The 21,368-nt window shown below is 54.6% G+C and overlaps 1 long non-coding RNA gene across 1 annotated transcript; it reads left to right on the top strand.

Annotated features, from left to right (window-relative positions):
• The first annotated feature begins 10,564 nt into the window (after nt 1-10,564).
• On the top strand, nt 10,565-13,717 carry LOC142906352 (uncharacterized). The gene is made up of 2 exons (XR_012930199.1): nt 10,565-11,799; nt 13,025-13,717. It is a non-coding gene; the product is annotated as an uncharacterized LOC142906352 (long non-coding RNA).
• The last annotated feature ends 7,651 nt before the right edge of the window (nt 13,718-21,368 follow it).

The following is a 21,368-nucleotide window of genomic DNA, read 5'->3' as shown; positions in this document are numbered from 1 at the left end:
CTGGCACGCTGGGTGCGTGGGGTGGCGCGGTGAGCCGCAGTGCAGCGGTCAGGGCGCTGCGCCGCGAACCCGGCGACCCGAGTTTCATTCACGGCCAACGTTGGTGGCAAGTGTTGTCCGAAATGGTCCTCACCCCCCACCCTTGCCATTGACCAGCGCGGTGAAGTATGGTCAAACAATTCCCATGAGTGACATCCAGGAGTGAATTGCCGCAGAGCTGTGAGTGATAATCGACACCTTTTGATTTCTGCCCAGGGCCGCCACTGGCAGTGGAGCTCCCCTGGCAAAACGTTCTCCAGAGCCGGGGTCCAATCAGCGCGCGCGCGGACACAGAGAGGCCTGGCACAGCCAGAGGGCTCTCCGCGCTGGGAGGTGACATCGTCAGCGTCACGACGACCGCCACTCACGGGGACGCCGCCGCTTCGGTGCAATGGGCCGAGGAAGCAATGCGCCGAATGCAATGGGCGCCGCCTCTGTCCACCCAGCGGTGGACAGAGGAGGCCGCCGCTTGCCGATCGGCCGGCCGCGTGCGGCGGAACAAAGCGTGGGTACTCTGCACTCTGCACGGGTGCTCTGGACCGCCTCCCGAGATATGTGGCTGGGGACAGTCTTCCGTCAGCAATGAGCACGCAATCGCAGGGCTGCATCTTTCCCCATGCGCTCCTGCTACCGGTGTCATGCAAAAGAGTTGTAACAACAACCCCTCGTGGAAATTTGGTTAAAACTTCCCGGGCCGGGCCGTGCGGCACGCCCAGGACGGCCGATGCAAATTCGCGGCTTGGAGCCGCGTCGCCTCCGCGCTTTGATCAGTGGGGCATCGCGACTGTGATGCTTATCCACGCTGTCACCCGGCTTAGCCAAGGGCCTCCGTGTGGAAACGCAAACGCGCGCTGCCTGCAACCCCACCGCCGCCGTAGCGATCGAAAGACTGACAGCGGACGACAGCGAGAACCTGAGTTTCCAGTCCGGCTCTCGTCGGGCGTGTGAACGCACTACTATCTTCATTGTGTGGGTGTGCGGCTTTCCACGATGTGCCTGTCGAGTTTCACAGCGCTGTCCAGTGTCGTTGAACTTCTTCGCACCGTACGTAGCCAACCACGCTAACCTACCGTACAGAGTAGTGCCGGCCATTGTGACAAACGACATGCGGCACGACTCGACAAAGTACACTGGAAACCCACGCAGCACAACCGCGTACGCAGAAACACCGCCGCCGTCGTCATCAGCCACGGTCAGTCCACTGCGGGACGAAGGACTCTCCTAACCGCAACCACAATCCTGCGAGGTGGCCATCTAGCCAGCCCCCTGGATTTTCTCTTGCTGTTCATCTCAGCATGACTTTTGAACACTTTTCAGATTTTCTTCCATGGTTTTGTCAATGACCGTGTGACTTAGTCACATGCTAGAGCAGGTAGCAAGCACCGACAGTTAATTTGGACAAGATGAACACAATTGCTTGTAGTCTATTTTATTTCATAATTTGCATTCCTTTATTAACCCACTGCTGGACGTAGGCCTCCCAATGCCATGTCAGTCGCGCGGGCCCAGCGATCGCGTTGACGCTGGGAGCCTTGACGCTGGGTGCGTTGACGCTGGGTGCGTTAACGCTGGAAGCGTTGACCCTGGGTGCGTTGACGCTGGGAGCGTTGACGCTGGGAGCCTTGACGCTGGGAGCGTTGACGCTGGGAGCCTTGACGCTGGGAGCGTTGACGCTGGGTGCGTTGACGCTGGGAGCCTTGACGCTGGGTGCGTTGATGCTGGGTGCGTTGACGCTGGGAGCGTTGACGCTGGGCGCGTTGACGCTGGGAGCGTTAACGCTGGGAGTGTTAACGATTCACACCAATCGAATTACAGGCCCAATGAACGTGCCGTGTAAACACGGTGCGTGCGACAATCCATGCATTGTGTTGACACCAGACACGTAAACATTCACACCAAATCGAGGGCTCAATTCACACATCGGCTTGAGACGGGGGGGGGGGGTGTATAGCGCTGGGCGAGTTTGCGGTAACGCTGCGCGTGCAAGGAATGGGTCCGTAACAATCCACCCCCCTGCTGCGATTACATTAATTATCACGTTTGGGGTCAGGCCTGCACCCAGCTCTGCCCGGGGTGGGGGGCCAGTTGAGCTGCTGTGTGGGGGGGCACCTTGAGAGCGAGCGACTCGCCGCCAAGCAGGAGAATGAACCCTGGCGCCTCCCTCTCCCCAAGCTTCCCCGAACAAGCAATGTTCACATGCGCGGCTCGCGCTTGATCCGTCTCGCGACAAGCCGGAGGAACGGCGTTGTGATTGTGTGAGCCGGGTCGACACCACAGAGTTCGGAGGTCACACCCAGAAGGGAGCAACGACGACAAGAAGTAAGCACAGCTCTGATATGAGCCACGCATGCTGATGTCATCACACTTGTGGGGGGGGCAGCTTCTGATACAAGCATACAACTTGCGGTATAAGCACAGCTGGCCTTACTCGTAAGGGCTGCGCTTACATCCAGTGCCTGCTCCGAGCATCCCGGGTTGGCCCCACTATGAGCAAGGCGGTGAAAGGAGCGGGGAGAGAGATAGAGAAAGCCAAACTTTGCCATGATTCTCAGCATGTGCGTTTACAGGGTAGTGAAGGCCCCGGCGAGCCTCCCCTGTAATTGACCAAGCACGGAGAGGCGGGATCTTTTTTTGCCAATTTCCCACCGAAGCTGGTGGGAGCCGGGAGCTGGGAGCCTGGGGTAGCCGACATGTGGGGTTCATGCCGCGTGACCTGCCCAGCGTACCCCTGCTATAACCGCCGCTTACGAGGGCGGATGTGGGATTGTCGTCGGTGTAATTGTCGCTCACGTGACAATTAAGCAGCTCTGAAGTGACGGCGTGGTTTCATTCACAAAGACAAAGGTCGCCTGCGAAGGGTTTAACAGACTGTCGGGGCAAGTGGCGATTAGCAAACACCGATGAAGGCTGGCACGGCAAACGAGGGGATGCGGTGGCCATGATATTTGCACACCATCGTACTAGTTCCTCGTTTAAGGCTGAGTCGACCTAGGAGAGGCTCGAGACCAGTTCTAAATGTTGCCATTGGTCGAGAGTGAGAATCGAACTCAGGTCGCCGGGTTCATAGCCAAATGCGCTAACCACTGCGCCACGAGCAGAATCTCACGATATCTATGTATCTTTGCGCACTAATGATTATTTGTTTTATTTTATTTCTACCTACGTAACTTTACCGAAAGAACCAAAGAGTATTACCTCGGTTATAAGAGTTCCGCGTCTATAAATGTACTTACACTTGCATACATCTTCTCTGTCGTCTCGGAGTTTATAAATTGAAAACGGGAAGACACCCCCCACCCCCTCCCCCCCAAAGATAAATTCTGCTCAGGGCCCCCCAATCAGGCTGACACCCATACCACCGATTTCCAGTTTGCTTAAAGTTTTTTTTTAGTGTGTCCTGAAATGGCCACATTTTTTTTGGCACAAGCGATTGCTTTGTCCACACTGGAGCATTACAAGCTATTCCCGTGGCATTGCTCAAGCCCCCGGGCTCTACCACACCGAGTGCGGTTATATAACTCAACGAGGGGACAATGCAAACTTTGATGCTATTTTCACTGAGGTGCGAGGAAGTGAGCGCTGCAGAAACAGCAGCGGCGTGTCAGCTCTCCTCACCTGCCCACCCCCAGCACCGCACCCCGCTCCCCCCCCCCCCACCGGGCCCCCACCCCCCGCCACGTGTTTTCTCAGCGCCCACCGCCCCGACCCCCCAAGAGAGTCCCCTGTGTCTACTCCCACGGTAAAAAAAAAACTCGCAAAGCCAGACTCGGGGAAGTCACAATTCAGGGTAGGCCAGAAAGGACTGATAAATAAATATGTGTGTGTGTGCAGTGGTTAAGCACACTGCACTACGATCCCGGCGACCTGAGTTAGATTCCGGCTCGCAAGCAATAACAGTGACGAATATCTGAACTGGTCCTGATAAAAGGCGCTTTACAAGTAGAATTATTATTATGACGCGCCATCGTGAACCACCAACGTGCCGACTCGCACTGCGTCCCGTGACCAACGCCTCCACTGCCCGAGACCATTCCACAAATCCACGGGAGAGCCCAGGACGAGTCTCGTTCTCACGAGAGACCTGGGTTTAAATAATAACCATGATTATTGACAGTGAGAGACGCAACGAGGGACACGTGGTTTAGAGACATCATTCTGTGTTTTGTTATGAGAGTAACAATGCTGGGGCAGGACTTGTGGCAAGAAGTGTTGACGTCGGATGGTTCAAGGTGGTGACGGAGTAACAGGCAGGCAATGGAACGCGTCCAAGTGGAGCTCTACAAATACAAAATAGAATAGAATAGGTGCCAGATGGATTTGTTGCATCGCAGAATCATGAGAGTTGGTGACAGCATGGGGAGGACTTTATCCAGCAGTGGATTGATCATGGTTCATGATAATAGACCGTTGTCAACCGAATGACGTATGAAGGCCTCCCTATACCATTTCAGTCATGGGGCGAGGTGTGGGGGTGTTTGACCATACATCACCAAGCTGGTCAGCACTGGTTGGAGATAGATGTTCGATGGTTTGTGGCAGTGCAGGGTACCAAGACAGATGGTGACAGCGTTGAAAGGCATTCATCCAACAGTGGATAAACAATGGTTGATGATGATGACTAAAATAACCTTTGTTCGGAAAGCCCCGCTGAGTCTCAATACTCATTTGAAGAGGTTCCTGCTACTTTGGGATTGTTTGACCAAATCCTTGCTAAGCAGGGGCTGTCAGCGTGGCCAGCGAGCGGACGCGTGGACACGTCACAACTCGTGTGCGGCTACCAGAGCAGCGAGTAACGCCGCTCTCTCAACACCTACCTGCGTGGCGCTCCTTAAAACCCCCAACGGGGGGGGGGGGGGGGGGTTAACCTCCTGACGCGTTTCCCCTCTCGTCCGTAAGTCGGACACATCAACACATCAACACATCATCACATCATCAACACATCAACACATCATCAACACATCATCAACACATCATCAACACATCAACAACACATCAACACATCACATCAACACATCATCAACACATCACATCAACACATCAACACATCAACAACACATCACATCAACACATCATCAACACATCACATCAACACATCATCAACACATCATCAACACATCAACAACACATCAACACATCAACACATCAACAACACATCAACACATCAACAACACATCAACAACACATCAACAACACATCAACACATCAACACATCAACACATCAACAACACATCAACACATCAACAACAACACATCAACACATCAACACATCATCACCACATCACATCAACACATCATCAACACATCAACACATCATCAACACATCAACACATCATCACATCAACACATCAACACATCATCAACACATCATCACATCAACACATCATCAACACATCATCACATCAACACATCATCAACACATCAACACATCATCACATCAACACATCAACACATCAACACATCAACACATCATCACATCAACACATCATCAACACATCATCAACACATCAACACATCATCACATCAACACATCAACACATCAACACATCAACACATCATCACATCAACACATTAACACATCATCAACACATCAACACATCATCAACACATCAACACATCATCAACACATCAACACCTCCACCGCTTTAGGCCGTGCCGTGGCTCGCTCCCCGTGACGCGGCACAAACGGCGCCTGGCCGACGTCACCGCAGCACCATCCGCTCGGCCCCCGCGTGAAGCGTCGGACACGCGGGGCCCCCCACATCGTGCCCCCTCCGCGCCATTCCGGTTTGTCAGGAAACACTCGCACCTGGGCCGAGGGGGGATCCCCTTGCCCAGGTTTGCGGAGAAACCTTTGGGCCCCTGGGAAATTCCGAGTGACGGAGGAAGGAGGCCGAGGTGGGGGGGGGGATGCTGAGAGAGGTCACTCACAGTGACAGGCGAGACGAGTTATTGCGCACACACACGCACACAACAACCGCTATTCGCCACCAAGTGGCGATGACGTCACCACAACGCTTGAGCCAGGCTAGGTGCACGTGGCGGCCACGTGAAGTAGCTAACGCCCGCTGGCAGGAGGTCACGGGGCAGACCCAGCAGGTGCCACAGGTCGACTGACTGAGATGACTGAGATGACTGAGATGACTGGCTGATGCACAACCTGTGCCTCCTACTGTGCCACCTTGATGTGCTTTAGCCACCCGGCGCTCTGCTCGTTGTTGTGAGCATCGCTCCTCCACCCTCTGTTGTTGTTGGAGGGCGATTGCCTCCAACTGCCCAGTAGCGTCCTTCGCGAGCCTCCTCCACAGAGGCCGATCTTGACACCGCTGGAACCAGTCATCGGCAAGTCCACTCAGCTCCACATCCTCCTGTACCACATGACTCCATCTCTTCTCTGGTCCGTGCCGCGCCCGTTTAGCCCCCTCGATCCGGCCGAACAAAAGCTGTTTGGGCATGCGGTGATTGGGCATGCGGGCTACAGGCCCAGCCAACGCAGCCTTACCTACCGGAGGAGCTCACCGATGGGACTTTGCCCAGATCTTTCGAGAATTGATCGTAGGCAGGCCAGCCTAAATGTTTCTAACCGGCGGAGATGTTCCATTAGGTGGGTCCACGTTTCGCAAGTGTAGAGAAGGGAGGGAATGACTGTGGCCGAGGAGACCCGAAGCTTTGTGCGGAGTGACAGACCAGGTAGCTTCCACACAGCGTTACGCAACCGATGAAAAGATATTGCCGCTCGACTGATTCGGAGTGAGACCTCTGCTGTTAAACCGGAGCCGGTCATGGGCCCACTGCCCAGGTATGGGAAACTCTCCACTCTCTCCACAACTGCCCCTTCACCGATTGGCAGTTGTGGGGGTGGAGTGCCCGATGGTACAAAATACCCAGGCAGGTGCTTCGTTTTAGTGGGGCTGATGGTAAGGCCCCACCTCTTAGTGGTACGCTCCAGTTTCAGCAGCAGCGCCTCCAAATCCTCCTCTGAGTGAGCTGCAATTACCAGGTCGTCAGCATACATAACGTGGTTGACCAATAGGGAGCCATTCCTTGACCACACCCGTGCATCGATCAGCCTCCCATTGTATCTGTACCAGATGTGAATTCCCCCGGTACAGCTACTGAAGGCTTCACGAACTACGTGGTCGAAATAGATGTTAAATAATGTTGGAGCCAGAGGACATCCCTGTCGCACCCCAAGGTGTACAGGGAATGGCTCCGACTCCCGGCCACGCACACATATACGCACACACACTTGCATGCACAGATGTCATCGGCCAACGTCAAGTGGCGGAGTGTGGGCGGCGTGGGCCCCGCTACAAGAAGTGAAATGCCGCTCCCCCCCCCCTCCCCGTCCAATTTCCTCCTCTGTGTAGCCCACGGGCGCCTGGCGCAATTTACGATCAGGACATCCACTTTGATTTGCCACTTCGTAGTACTCATTGTATCACCTCTGTAGGGATGATGGGTTGAATAGACCACCAAACAGCGTTTTAACTCGCAACATTCCGATTGTGAGCCGGGTGCTCTGCCAGTGGCCGGAAATGAGCGAGTTAATTTATGGTGCGGCCATTAACACGTTGCACCACAGACCCACATGGCCCAAGTTCGATTCCCATGAACGGCTAACGTCGATGGCGAACGATACCCTAATCAGTCTGGGGTCCTCTTCCCATCGCAAACTCCCACTGATCGGCAGCGGATGGATAAAGAGCCGGGAATTATCCTTCGGTGCGTTTGTGGGTCGTGCCGCATGCCGATTTGCTTTTTCCGAAGCTCCCAGCAATACGTGGAGTAAAGAAAAACCCGTGCGACATCGTGGGGAACTACATGCACGCGGAACAACTGGGAAACCCCACGGCAGCACAACCGCCACAACCAGCACAGCACCACCAGCCGTGGACGAGCGCGATGGCTCCGAGCTCTGCCTCACGCCTCACCACGCTGGACGTCCTCTCCGCCACAACGGCAGACACGTTTTTGCTCGCTTCTTCAACACAACCGGTTTGCCGAAAAACAGAACCAACTGGGGTGCATTAGTCCACGTGAAACGTGATTAGTCCACGAGACAACGTGATTGGTCCACGCAACAACGTGATTAGTCCACGTGAAACGTGATTAGTCCACGCGACAACGTGATTGGTCCACGCGACAACGTGATAGTTCACACGACAACGTGATTAGTCCACGCGACAACGTGATTAGTCCACGCGACAACGTGATTGGTCCACGTGACAACGTGATTAGTCCACGTGACAACGTGATTGGTCCACGCGACAACGTAATTGGTCCACGCGACAACGTGAATAGTCCACACGACAACGTGAATGGTCCACGCGACAACGTGATTAGTCCACGCGACAACGTGATTAGTCCACACGACAACGTAATTGGTCCACGCGACAACGTGATTAGTCCACACGACAACGTGATTGGTCCATGCGACAACGTGATTAGTCCACACGACGTGACTAGTCCACACGACAACGTGATTAGTCCACGCGACAACGTGATTAGTCCACGCGACAACGGGATTAGTCCACGCGACAACGTGAATGGTCCACGCGACAACGTAATTGGTCCACGTCACAACGTGATTAGTCCACGCGACAACGTGATTGGTCCACACGACAACGTGACTAGTCCACACGATAACGTGATTGGTCCATACGACAACGTGATTGGTCCATACAACAACGTGATTGGTCCACGCGACAACGTGATTGTATGTATATTGAACTTCTTTCGCACCCTACATAGCCAACCGTGCTAATCGGAGGTCCACGTGACAACTTGATTTGTCTGTGTCAGATGGTGGAGGGTGCACAGCCGTAATGTTACATCACACCCACGTGATCCAACCCAAACATTACATTACCAATCATTGATGACTATCATTCTAGTTACTATTCTTGTTAAAACTCCTGGTGAAGGGTTGGTGCATTCCTTGCAGACAGAGTTCTGGCCAGCAGGCCACTGGCTGGCCTCTGACAGAGCGACGCAACGGCGAAGGTGGCGCTCCCTGCTCTGCGCCAGACGGAACCAGAATATCCTGCTGCCGGTGGCCGAGTGAGTGTGTGTCAGTCTGTGTGTCAGTGTGAGTGTGTGTCAGTGTGTGTGTGTCAGTGTGTGTGTGTGAGAGTGAGTGTGTGAGTGTGTGAGAGTAAGTGTGTGTGAGTGTGTGTCAGTGTGTGTCAGTGTGTGTCAGTGTGTGTGTGTGTCAGTGTGAGTGTGTGTGAGTGTGTGAGAGTGAATGTGTGAGTGTCAGTGAGTGTGTGTCAGTGTGTGTGTGTGAGAGTGAGTGTGTGAGTGTGTGTGTCAGTGTGTGTGTGTGTGAATGTGTGAGAGTGTGTGAGTGATCCATCCTGGGTTTAACCAGGCTGGATTGTGTGAGGAGCTCACAAATCCTTGAAAGGTCTGGGCAAGGTCCCATCGGTGAGCTCCTCCGGCAGGCAAGGCTGCGTTGGCTGGGCCATGTAGCCCGCATGCCCAGCCACCGCATGCCTAAACAGCTTTTGTTCGGCCGGATCGAGGGGGCTAAACGGGCGCGGCACGGGCTAGAGAAGAGATGGAGTGATGTGGTACAGGAGGACGTGGAGCTGAGTGGACTTGCAGATGACTGGTACCAGCGATGTCAAGATCGGCCTCTGTGGAGGAGGCTCGTGAAGGATGCTATTGGGCAGTTGGAGGCAGTCGCCCTCCAACAACAACGGAGGGCGGAGGAGCGACGCTCACAACAACGAGCGGAGCGCCGGGTGGCTAAAGCACAGCAGGTTGGCACAGTAGGGGGCACAGGTGGTGCACCAGCCAGTCATCTCAGTCAGTCGACCTGTGGCACCTGCTGGGTCTGCCCCGTGACCTCCTGCCAGCGGGCGTTCGACACTTCACGTGGCCTCAAGGTGCACATGGCCTGGCACAAGCGTCGTCGTGGTGACGTCACCGCCACTTAGTGGCGAATGGCGGTTGTTGTTGTTGAGTCTGTGTGAGTGAGTGTGTGAGTGTGTGTAAGTGAGTGAGTGTGAGTGTGTGTGAGTGTGTGAGTGTGTGTGTGAGTGTGTGAGTGAGTGTGTGAGTGAGTGTGAGAGTGTGTGTGAGTGTGTGTGTGAGTGTGTGTGTGAGTGAGTGTGTGAGTGAGTGTGTGAGTGTGTGTGTGTGAGTGTGTGAGTGAGTGTGTGAGTGTGTGTATATGAGTGTGAGAGTGTGTGTGAGTGTGTGTGAGTGGTGTGTGAGTGTGTGAGTGAGTGTGTGAGTGTGTGTATGTGAGTGTGAGAGTGTGTGTGTGGGTGTGTGTGTGTTTGTGTGAGCAAGGTGGCTCCGGCTCGCCGGGTTGGCTGGCTTGGCTGGCCGTGGGTGGCGGCTGCGGGGACTCGTGGAGGGGGTCTCGACGGTGGAGGGAGGGAGGGGGGTAGCGAGCGGCTGAGCCACAGTTCAACTTTCCAGACGCACACCACTGGGTGTGACGTGGTGATGACAGATTCAACAACCCCCCCCCCGCCCCCACGCCCTCATCCGTCGCTGCCCCAACGAGGGTAAACACGGCGCAGGCTTAACCCGCTCCAACACCGCCTCGCTGCCCGTTCATTCGTCGTCAGCGTCATCGCCGGCTATGATCTATCTACTGCTGGACGAAGCCCCCCTCCCCTCGCAAGCCCTCGCCGCCGTGTGTCACGATGCTGCGCCGTTGAACGTTGCGCCCGCGACACCGGCGAGCCGCGCAACGCTTCAGACGAACGTCACGTGGACGTTCGTACGGCACCTCGTTGTGGCAGGCGCGTATCTCGGTAGCTCGGGGAAGATCTGCCCAACAAGCGAGACATCTCCGCGGCGACCGTCCTATCGGATGCGTCACGTCAAAATATGTTTTTTTTTCATATATATAAATATACACACACGTGTTTCCTGGGTAACTTACGTGTGTCGTGCACGTGAATGTGCAGTTTGTGAGTCAAGAGACTTTGCTTGTGTAATCGAGATAGTGAATCTCGCGTTACCAACTTCAAGCCATCGCCAGTCTTGATGAATGAATATTCACGAGAAGATGGATAATCTACTTCTCTGTGAGCCCGTGTCCTTTCTCAAAGACGCTGGCGATTATGGCCTTCCATTTAGCTCTCTCCATATTACTCAATCACTTGTTCGGGACGATGTTCACCGTCTTAGCATATGCGTTTTTTTTTTCCTGCGACAACAAAGCAGTGGGAATGATGACCGTGCTGGGTGTTTTTGACATTTTGCGATCCACTAATCCACCGAAAATAAGTTGCAAAACTTATATCACAATCCCTTTGTTTCTTTCGCTAAAGTCACGTTGGTAGAAAACTAATAGAGCACGACGTTTCGATCGCAACGCACGCAATCGTCATCAGGTGGGACAACCACAGCAAGAAACAACTGCTGAAGTCGGCGAGAGATCTGCCTACTGATGACGGCTGCTCGTGTGTTGCGATCGAAACGTCGTGATCTGTTAGTTTTATACCTACTACGTGACTTTAGCGAAATAACCAAAGAGTACGGATTCCTGCAGTCACGAAAGCTTCAAATCAAGATTATATCACAATCGTTTATCTTTCTATTAACAAAGGTGGGCTGAGGATGCTTCCTTCTGCTGTGTAGAACAGAGCTCACTCGACAGGGATCACAGAAGTCGTTCTGTCAAATCGACTTCCGTGGGGCGTTATAATCTGTATCCGCTGGCTCTCGAAGAGTGAAGACGACTCAGAGGCGCGAGGAGGAGCCACAAGCGAGCGGGAAGGCAGCAGCAGCCATGCGGTGAGGCAGGGCCAGATTTCCCATCCCAAGCTCTGCGGTCCTCCATTTGTTAAGGCGATATCATATGGGAGGAAGCCAGAGCACCCGGAGAGAACCCACACATGCAAGGGGACAACACTCGATCCCATGCAGGTAGAACACATGGAGTCCACATTTTTGCTGTACTGCCTTCTCCTGACAAGCCAGGTTACGGCTCCTACTCGATGCCCACGGGAAGGGAGTTTCACATCACTTCTGTGCGGTGATCCACCAACCCACGTCGCTGCCTCTACAGCGCTGGATCACAGCCAGCCCGTGCGTAGCCACCACCGCCCGTGTTCTAACACGGACGGGGCCGCGCTGCTCTGCGAGATTTCCCAATGGATTCTTAGTCTCGTGTCGATGCGACGCCGTCTAAAATAGTGGGGGGAAATATAGTTTTGATTTTTTTTTTTTTTTACCCAAACACGAACTGAGAATGTAACCCCGTCACGCACAAAATATTAAAGGCAAAACAAAACAAACATTCATATTCTTAGTTTTTTTCGGTAAAGTCAAAAACAAACATTGTTTGGGTGTAATGAGAGTTTTAGGAGCCGACTGAACCCTGCGAATCATTTCACAGCAGTCATGGAAATGACCGCTCTTGGAGGAGGCAGGGCGTGTCTCCTTCGGCGGGCGTGTGGCGGTAGTCGCGCGCGAGGCATCAACAGCTTGGGCCACGACGACATCTCGATCTCGATAGCGATCGCATGCAGTCCCTCCCCGCAGTGGACGCAACGACGCACACAAGGGGAGCCGGGCGACGACGCACGACCGAAACCGCTCGGGTTCCTCAAATGGGCAGAGGCCAACGGAGACGGCCGGACCGGCGGCGCGAGGTGCAGCCCGCTCCGCCCGGCCCCGACATCACCCACGCGGGTGTCACGGCAAATTCGCAGAGAATTAGTAATAATTGTTACATAAATAGCGTAGTACATTTGGTAATACGTGCTCTCATTCTTATAGCGCAAAGCTATCAAGCTATCACAATGGAAGGCCCTGCTGTGTTTCACAAATATAACCTGCAGTGGTTTCATGGGGGGGGGGGGGGGGTGCTGCATGCATGTGATGACAATTTAGCAATTTTGCAGGGTAATTTTTTTTTTATTTGGCAAATTAGTCCCACGAAGCCAGCACACAATGACCTGTAACAATCCATCTGGCACCTATACACGAGTGTAATATGGTCACTCCATCTCCGCAGGTGGACGTACTTCTCCCTTTGGCCACCGGAGCAGAGCTCAGCGAGGGACTGGCCGCTGCACTTCTGCGCTTCCGTGTCTACGCTGCCCGTTTACGCACATCAACACTGACCAGCGTGGTGAAATTTGGTCAAACAACTGCCATGACCCGCAGGGTGTGCGGAGGCCTTCATCCAGCAGTGGGTGGACAAAAGGGCTGCACGTCTAAATACGCGTTAGTCATCCGCAGAAAAAGACATTGCTCAAACGAATAATGTTAATGTTGAAGAGTTCACGAAAACCTTTCCCAGACACTTGGAATTCGATCAGACACCGATCCAAACGCTAACAATACTCGCGGCCGTGCTGTCTGGCTCTCAGATGCGTTTTTCGGTTTGTGACGCGGTGCCAGAGGCAGGGAGCGAAACGTCAGACATTGTGCTGAACAACACGTATTTCAACCCGCAAACAAACATCAGAGAGGATCTGATCCCTAACCTCAACCGATTCCCATCACCTGCTCCGATCTGATTACAACAACAAGCTGGAAAACCCATCCGATAATGGAGCCTCGGTTTCGTTTGGGGATCTGACTATACAATAAAAACATCTGCTCGCGGACACGCGCACACCCACGCACTCACACCCCCACTAATTTTACGGCTACGCGGCATCAGTTGACTTTATGTATAAATAAAAACGCTCCTTTTTAAGTATTGTTTTGTCCATACCTCTCCTCGCTTCTGTCACCCTGTACGACGGCTCACGGGAGAACTCTGCACTACAGCAGCAGCAGCGCGTCACTCGCAACCTCCGCCACCGAGGAGCAGGAGACCACCGGGGCCACTGCCGGGCATCGTTTCTCTGTGGCAGCCCCCGTCATCTGGAATGCTGCCATCATCATCATAATCACCCCACTGCGGCGCATTCACGGCAGCAGCGTTCCGTCTACACCGACTGTGAGACACAAAGACCCGCACCCTCTATCGCCTGGCTTTCAAGTGACACTGAGCTTGGCTCCACGCCTCAGAGACACGGTCACTCTTGTCCATTACTATTTGCACCATAATTATTATTTCACCCTTGCCCAACCATGAGAGGGATCTGGGCCCTGCTCTAGGGGAGCTGTGCGGGAAGCTCGACATCGACCGTAGCTCTCTCCGAAGAGTTTTGCGGTCGTCCGCGGGGCCTATCGCCACGATGTCCCCAAGAAGCTTCCAGCACGTGGAGCGAATCATTGCACATCATGCCGCAGGGCACGCAGCGGCACAACCCAACATCAATACAGCACAGAACGGCACCTCAAACTACGTTGTGCAGTACCTCTATGCTCTGTCGTCAGTGCTCAACGTGTTTACCAACCCGCACTGACCAGCGTGGCGAAGTATGGTCAAACCACCCCCATGGCCCACATGGCAGAGGGCAGGCCCTCATACAGCACCGGGTTGATGGAAGGGGCCGTGCACGCACGTACTCTGACCACGCGCAGCGCAGCTACGGAAGCCAGCGGCCTCGGCTCTTCCCAAGGGGCTTCCGGCGATCGCGAGTGGAGCACCGTCGAGATTCCGCACTCGTTTATTCGATCCACTCGTTCGCGAGCCGTGTGTTTTTGATTCGTTCAATGAGCGAGGAATTGTCGGGACAAATGTCGCGCCCTCGTGTGGATTTGCCGTATTGATTTGCGGCGTCTCGAGAGGGCGAGAGATTCAATGGCGTCCGTCACCGCTGAGAGGACATCATTGTCCTCGCATTTGTGGCCAACACGCTAATATGCTTTTAGAACACTCGCCCCACCATTATTTCTGAGCGTGGCAATGGACTGTCAATTCGCCCAACTTCGTCGTCTGCAATTCTGGCCGCAGGCAATTATTTTAACAACCCCTCCGCTGTGGCGTTTGCGGTTTGTACCGCCCATTGTTCAGCATGATGTCCGACGTTTCACTCCCAACTTTCGATCCACGTGTTGGGAGCTTCTTCAGCAGCAGTTCCCGAAGAAAGATGATTCTCCTCCAGGGTGCAAAACACCGGGATGTATTATGGGGGAAGAAGAATATCTCACAACACTGGAAGATGTGAATGCATCGTCTTAAGTGGTTGATTTTTTTTGCTATTATTACCCAATTGACAAAACCGGGAATTTTTCTGTCCCAGGAAAACAGCTGCCTCATCAACAAGGAGGCGATCTAGAGAAAAACCAGGATGGGTGGCAACCCCTCCGAAGAAGCCGCTAGCACGTGGAGCGAAACGTCGGACATCGTGTCGAACAACACACAGCGGCACGATAGCGCCTCATGGTAGGGCAGTAACAGCAGCATACACACACGTGTTTCCACGTGTGTGTTTCCACGTGTGTTTCCACGTGTGTGCGTGTTTCCACGTGTGTTTCCACGTGTGTGTTTCCACGTGTGTGTGTGTGTGCTTCCACGTGTGTGTGTGTGTGTTTCCACGTGTGTGTTTCCACATGTGTGTTTCCACGTGTGTGTGTGCTTCCACGTGTGTGTGTGTGTGCTTCCACGTGTGTGTGTGTTTCCACGTGTGTGTTTCCACGTGTGTGTGTGTTTCCACGTGTGTGTTTCCACGTGTGTGTGTGTGTTTCCACGTGTGTGTTTCCACGTGTGTGTGTGTGTTTCCACGTGTGTGTTTCCACGTGTGTGTTTGCGTGTTTCCACGTGTGTGTGTGTTTCCACGTGTGTGTGTTTCCACGTGTGTGTTTCCACGTGTGTGTGTGTGCGTGCGATCGCCCGGGCAGCGTTTAAATCCGCGGCGTCGCGCGATCAGTGCTGGCTCACGCCAAGGAGTAAAAATAGGCAGGCCGCGCACGAGCACGCGCACGCGCACGCACACGCGCGCGCACATTCACTGTCACCTGACACCTGGAAACACGACACTCGCCGAGTATTGCGACACCGGTTTCGGCCGACCGCCACCCATGGCAGCCGCGGAGCCCGGATATTTTCCCGTGCGATCTGGCGCATTCAGCCAGCGCGTGTTGACGTGGCCAGCGCGTCCCACAGCCGTCGTGCGAGCGTCTCTCACGCTGCTGCTTCGCGATCACTCGAACGTCACCGCCGTCATCGGCAGTGCTCAAGCCACTGCTCGCTCAACGAAGGCCTCCCCAAGAATTATACAAATCTGCATTCATAGAGCGTACTTTCACACCACACAGGTGAAGGTAAAACCCACATTTATACGGACTAAAGTTGTAAAAAAAAGACTGATAGAATGATAGAGGTGCAGAAGTAAAATGGAATAATGAATAAAGCGGTAAAATAATTGCAAAAGATGCCTGAATACAATCAGAAGGCTAAATTACAAGAAGAGGCCGTGAGCCTGAATTTGAACGTGGCCACTCTCTACGACGGGCAAAGCGCTCCCACTGTATTCCCCGGATTGTACGACGCTCTGGAAAGACGTACACCAGGATGCGTGCCCGGCATCATTATTCAATGTAATATTCCACAAAAATCCCGGTGGGATTTAATTCCACCCAGGGATGTCCAGGGCTGAGTTACAGAAAATATAAATTTCCCGGGGGGGGGGGGGGCGGGGGGTGAGGGTCTCAGAGTTTGGTCCCCACTCCACCCCTTCTTTACAAACGCAAAACACAAAGCTCTCTCAAATGTGACTGCAGCACACCGCTATGATGGATACACCACGAGACCACGTCCACTGCGAGTCTACGGGTCTCTGTGTTTGAGGCGACGGGTCTCTGCGTGTAAGTCTATGTGCATCTGTGCGAGTCTACGGGTTTATGTGTTGAGTCTGTAGTAATCTGTGAGTCTATGTGACTATGTGCGAGTTTACGGGTCTCTGTGTGACGTCTACGGGTCTCTTTGCTAGTCTATGCGACTATGTGCGAGTCTACGGATCTCTGTGCGAGTTTATGTGACTATGCGTGAGTCTATGGGTCTCTGTGCGAGTCTACGGGTCTCTGTGTGAACTCGTGTCCACCGTGAGTGACCTCCAAGGGCACGAGTGGGATTCACACTCCTTCTGGAGCTAGCAGCTGGATTTACAACATAACACGGTGATTTATAGCCGCTACTCAACTCATATCCTGACAAAGGAGCAGCACGTTGAACATTTCCCCAATACCCCCTTTCAGCTCCACCAGTGTTTGTGTTCACGTCCCAGGCAGCCTCTGCAGGGGTCATTCCTCACCCCCATCCCCCGCGGAGTGAGCTGTGGGGGTGGAGGGCGCCGTCCAGGTAAGGGCGCAAGGTGGGGGGGGGGGGGAGTCGTGGGCTGACCCCTTCCTGCCGCAGTGCTGCATTCAAGTGACAGCCTGCCTTGTTGTGGAGCATTGTGGGCAGAGCCGGCCCTCAGGTATGGCGAATCGGGGAGACCGCCCGGGGCCCCGCCATTGAGGGGGGGGGAAGCTTCGACGTGACTCTGTCAGATGTAACGCTTCCGATTTAGTTTGAAGGTGTCGGGTGGCCAACAACGCTGTCAGATTTGCGTTGGGCACAATAACAATGTAATCACTCGGGTAATCACGAGCTAATCAATATATATTTGAGTCCCATCAACGTAGCGGGGCTCTCCAGACCAATGCTATAAATGATACCCCCCAGCGTGTGCTTAACAGCCTGGAACGGAGTGAGGCTCGGGAAGCAAACGCAGCTGTCTCGCCACGGTGGCACAGGCCATGGCACCACTCTCACTATGGGGGCCTCGAGAACGACGCAGAGGCGGCGCCGTGGATACTTGGGGACGTGCGGGTGAGGGGAGCGCTGTTCCGTGTCTCCCGCTTCCGATGGGTTCATCACAGTGGGTCGATCAGCAGGTTCGCGTGTGGTGGGGTAAATCGTGGGGACTCCCACCTCGTCCGATACGTCCGGCCAGCGTCGAGTCACCGTCGCCGTCGCCGTCGCCGTGAGGAAGGCGTCGGTGCCGAGGGTCGTGGTCGGTGCAGAGGGTCGTGATCGGTGCCGAGGGTCGTGGTCGGTGCCGAGGGTCGTGGTCGGTGCCGAGGGTCGTGGTCGGTGCAGAGGGCCGGGGTCGGTGCAGAGGGTCGTGGGCGGTGCCGAGGGTCGTGGTCGGTGCCGAGGGCCGGGGTCGGTGCAGAGGGTCGTGGGCGGTGCCGAGGGCCGGGGTCGGTGCCGAGGGTCGTGGTCGGTGCAGAGGGCCGGGGTCGGTGCTGAGGGTCGTGGTCGGTGCAGAGGGCCGGGGTCGCGCCGGCCCCCCGGGAGGCCCCGGGCCCGAACCGCGCTCTACACAGCCTGCAGGGCTAAGCCGGAGTCACGACAAAACGATACTGGAATTATCTTGTGTGTTACAAAGCGCCTTTCATATCGAAATGTCTCAAAGCGCTGTGCATTAAGTGTAGATACAATATAAAATGCAATAACTAAAAGGTAGTCGTAGTAGTAATAATAGTAAACGATCTGATGAGTCCAGCCTGAACGAGGCGGCCCCAACACTCTGTCGAGCTGCTCTCAGGCCTCCTTCTCGTGCACGGCCCTTCCGCCAGCAGCGGGCCTCGGCGAGCAACTGCAGGAGCTGCACCTTCACCCCCCCTCCCCCCACCCTCGTGTCTTGTTTACACAAAAACCCGCGCGGCCTCCGAGCTCCCGCGGATTCCGCGCCCCGCAGGGAGAGGCGCCCCGGGGGGCCACAGCGGCAGCGGCGCCCCCTCCCGCCCCTGGGCGAGAGTCGGGCACACGCCCCGGCACCACCCCACGGCCTCCCGCATCGGGGCCTCCGGGCGGACCCCGCGATTGGGAATCTGAGAAGGGGGGTGACAAGTTTCTTTCTCTCCCAGGCTCCGTGTCGCTCGCTCCACCCCGATAGGAGTAAACGAGTCGGAGTGGCATTCCCGCTCAAATGAGCATTGAGGCATTGATGCTCAATCTCCCGTTACAGCCCTGCAGAGCCAGAAGTGGTGGAAATTCCACATTCCTATGGCGGTGAGGGAGCGAGTATACCCATAGGACAATCGGTTTTGATCTTCCCCAAAAAGTGGTAGTCATTTTACCGAGCCCTAGAGGATGATGGGCAGAGACAACCCCCCTGAACCAGGATTTGAACTTGCGACCTTCGGACTGCACGGCCGAGCCATCCGACAGGAGGAGTGTGGAGAGCGGCGTGTTAGAGGAATTGCCACCGTGATACAGCAGAACATCGGCAAAATATAATTAAATTAGAAGTAACTGGAGGAAATGTAATTCAGATGCAGTATACACTCAAGAAATTAGTTATTTTTAAGTGCAAGACTCAGACCTAGAATTCAGTCGAATTCAGTGTAAAACTAAATTTAACATTAAGGGTTTTACTGTGCGGGAATATGTGACCAGACAGAGACCATCATACACTTGCTATAGTTTGAGAATAACTTTACTCGCTGTGCCTGGGCTACTGCTTGTGGTGGTGCTGGCGGTGGTGGTGGCAGTGCTAGTGGTGGTGGCAGTAGCAGTGCTAGTGGTGGTAATGGTGGTAGTGGTGGTGCTGCTGCTGCTGCTGATGGTGGTGGCGTCAGTGGTGGTGGTGCTGCTGCTGCTGGTTGTGGGAGGTTATCGGTGCCTGGCAACAACTACAACAACTCTGATATAAATTCCCGACTCTGATACAGATCTTTCCCGCACTTCAAGCTGGGGCGGTGCCCAGACAGAGCTAGATTCTCACGGCCGCCCCTGTGCGTGTGTGCGCGTGTGTCCGTGTGCGTGTGTCCGTGTGTGTGTGTGCGCGTGTGTCCGTGTGTGTGTGCGTGTGTCCGTGTGTGTGTGTGCGCGTGTGTCCGTGTGTGTGTGCGCGTGTCCGTGTGTGCGCGCGTGTGTCCGTGTGTGTGTACGCGTGTGTCCATGTGTGTGTGTGTGTGTGCGCAGGTTCACCAGATGAAAGGGATCACACCCACGTGTGTGGCCACAGCAGGTGCGACACAGCCATGCAGGTGTGCGGCGCTGCGCTCAGGAGGAGCGGCGCGTCGTGCTGTTGCACAGGGGCCACACAGGGGAACACAAACCGGGACGATGTCCGACGTTTCGCTTCAAGTTCCAAGAGCTTCTTCAATTCAGCTTAGTTTTTGAAGAAGGTCCCAACACTTGGAGCGAAACGTCGGACATCGTGACCGAACATCATGCAGCGGCACAACCCGAAAATTGGCGCAGGCGCCATTTATATCGCATGCGTCTGAATGTCCACGTCCTCTGTAAACCTACAACAGGGGGATCCATTTATAGACACCCCACTGAAATGATTGGAATAATTCTCGAGAAATCAACATTGCGTTCTCAAAGCTTCTGCACGTCCCCGACGCACCCGTCTCATCGTGCGCGTTAGCCCCGTCACCACTTCGCCAGACCCTCGGGGGCACCGCAGTGGAACTACGGGGCGGCCCTGCACTCCGGGTGAAATCCAATCACATTCTGGATCACGGTATTGGTTTCGGTCACACGTTCTCAAGTGTGCAGGGTTTCCACAGGGTTCTGGTTCGAAGCAAGGAATCGCCCACGTGCATGGGGCCTTTGGCACAGACGTTAACCAGTGAACACCGTCGGAGTCATTGCGCTGACCCAGGCCACTCGTGCGAACGAAACTCAATCTTGCAATGTCTCTCTCGAGCTCTGACCTGGTTACATCGAAATCACCTAAACATCGTTAACAGTTCCAATAAACTAGACGGAACATCTCAACGGGCCTTTAATGGTCACTTATCACCAGGCAGCTGCAAAGTAGACACGAAAGCACCAAGGAGTTACACGAACCGACGAGCACGTCATCTAGGGAGATGGAGCAAATAAATCGGCTCTCTTTACAGGTGCTGGGTGGATCGTCATATAGTGAGAGGTGGTGACTTGGGGACGAAAGCCTTCATCCAGCAGTGCATAGATCATAGCTGACGATGATGCTGCTTATAATGAAAGAACTATAGCGGTGGAGAGGGAGGCGGTGCCGAAGGGGTTTGAGCCTGCGCCCTGTTCACCACCGCTGGGGCAGGGAGGGCCGCCTCACGTGGCTGGGGTGGTGGGCATGGGCATGGATCATGGACACGTGGTGGTGGTACCCTGACCACCGAGGCCTATTGCCGAGGAGACGCGGGCAGGAGACAGGTGGAGGTCTCCGCTTAGCCAGGTAAAAACGCTGTGAGACACGCATCTCATGTGCAAGAGAGATCTGGGACAAATCAAATATCTGCCCCTCGACCCCGGCGCAGCTTACGTAGACTGTTGGGGCGAGTGCTGTTAGCGAGCGCCTATTGCGGTAGTATGGTCATTACCATGCCCTGTCCCCTTTGCGTCCCCAATTGTGATGTTTACATATTGCACTGCCTTGTGATTTAATGCCGAGTCAACCTAGGGGGAGGCCCTAGACAAGGTTTGATACCGCCGGTCACCGACGTTGGCCGTGGCCGGGAATTTAACCCCCCCC

This window comes from Petromyzon marinus, chromosome 64 (genome assembly GCF_048934315.1).
Source record: "Petromyzon marinus isolate PM22_M1 ecotype Great Lakes invasive population chromosome 64, UKy_Petmar_22M1.pri1.0, whole genome shotgun sequence".
NCBI classification, from domain to species: Eukaryota; Metazoa; Chordata; class Hyperoartia; order Petromyzontiformes; family Petromyzontidae; genus Petromyzon; species Petromyzon marinus.
This window is presented reverse-complemented; position numbering and strand designations above follow the sequence as displayed.